Source organism: Triturus cristatus, chromosome 8 (assembly GCF_964204655.1).
Source record: "Triturus cristatus chromosome 8, aTriCri1.1, whole genome shotgun sequence".
NCBI classification, from domain to species: Eukaryota; Metazoa; Chordata; class Amphibia; order Caudata; family Salamandridae; genus Triturus; species Triturus cristatus.
In genome coordinates, this window is record NC_140591.1 from 1,605,861,560 (window position 1) to 1,605,863,559 (window position 2,000).

Consider the following 2,000-nt stretch of genomic DNA (forward strand, 5'->3'; position numbering starts at 1 on the left):
GCATGGGTGGGCAAGCAGAAGAAGATTCTCGCCCTGCCTTGTTGAAATTGAATTAGTGTTGCTTTCACCACATCCGCCCCAGCAAGTGTGTGATCAATTATTGGTGTACATTTAATTTAGTCACACCTCAATATAAATCACACAGCCTGGGAGAAGAGGGTTAGGGTTTGATGAATGGTTGGGAAGGGTATTTGAAGGAAAGGTTTGACAAAGACAAACACTACACATGGACAACACACACAATATTCTTGGCAGACGATCATCATATACATAAATCTGTTAAGGGAGAAAAGGGAAATGCATGCATGATGATGACTTGATGGTTAATGAATAATGATAAGTAGTACTTACTAACTAAACTATTAGACAGTACAGGGCAGCAGTATATTATTAATTATTATTATGCAATTTGCCTTGCCTGTCTGCCCTCAGAGAGACCCAAACTACATACATGTTATGTTCTGTTGTACCAGACTTCCTTTTAAAGCTAGCAAAGAAAATTAAAAAATAGCTGTAGGGATCAATTATGAGCAAAGAGCAAACATAATAACAACAACACACAGTCATAATGATTGAATAGAAAAAATGAATCAAATTAATTAAAAGATGATGAATGATACTAAAGTTACTATATTAACCTTGTTAAATTGGCGAGTTGCATCACAGCATTCTTCTTGGGTCCTCCCTTCCATGGACGCTGTGTCCGTCAATCTTGGGTGCCACTGAATGCCTGGTGGATGCAAATTGGTAGGTGAGTCTGAGAGGTTTTTCTCTGTTTAGCTCAGGGTAAAGGCCGACTTGTAAGTGTAGATGGAATAACAAAAGGGATATTGAAAAAACAAGAGAAAAATAATGCATACATTACGGAGGAGTGAAAGCTCTTTCAGAGGCGGCATGGCTAAATCATTTCTACTCTGTTTTCAGCATGAACCTAAAACAGCAACAGGACAGAGTAGGCCCACGGCGCCCACCCAACCTCCACTTAGCTTAGATTTTGAAGACAGAACACACATATACAGCAACAAAGCATTTTCCAAATTAAGTAACTCACTAAATCAATGCACCGCTGTCAGTCATGTTAACCACTACACTCGACTTCACCACTACACCGAAATGTAGGTCTGCTGTAGTTGTTGTTTACTTGTTTACCTTTGTTTTATTATGCCACTTCATGAAACAATCCAAGTTATTCCATCAATCATCTCTGATCCTACTGACTGACTGCGAATAGTACTGGTTATCATCATAAAGGTGTAGTGTACCGAGTGAGTCCAGATTCCATATTCAAAAATGCAATGGATCGGCCTGCAGTAGAAGTACAATTTTGTTACTAAACAACCAGAAGGAAAACATTGACTTGAGTCACTTTTAAAGTGTAGATTAAATACTAGTACACTTCATGCACAACAACAACACAAATACCAATCACTCAGAGCCAGCGTAAAATGCATACCATCATTCATTACCTGTTCTCATCTTAAGTTAAGGGGGAGTCCCTCTCGGCTCAGAAAGGAGGATAGCTATAGTCATGTTCCACTTCTTTTGGAGGGACTCGACAAGGCAACATTTCTTGTGCTATTCTCCATCCAATGTCTGGCTTGAGGGAAATGGATTTAGGGGCAAGTCAGGATGGAGCAGGAGTCGGAGGAGTGGAATTCTTTGATAAATGCATACAGCTGCAACTCCAATACGGCAATAAAGAAGGTGGTGATAGATTTGTTGTGAATGTGATTCAAACCAGAAAGAAGGAGACACACAAAAATAATAAATGTAAATAAGGAAGCAAGAAAATAACAAGTTATAAGCCTAGCTGTCAGGGAAGTAGAGCTTGTCCTCGAACTCTGGTGTGTCAATCAGAAGTAGGTCATCATGTAACACACTACTTCCATCACCTAAGTCGCTGTCCTCATCTTCCTGCTGTGCTTCAGGTATTGTGTAATTCGGTGGTATAAAGTGCTGATACATTTTGATCATCGTTAACCTCTCCGTGTTTTTGGGTA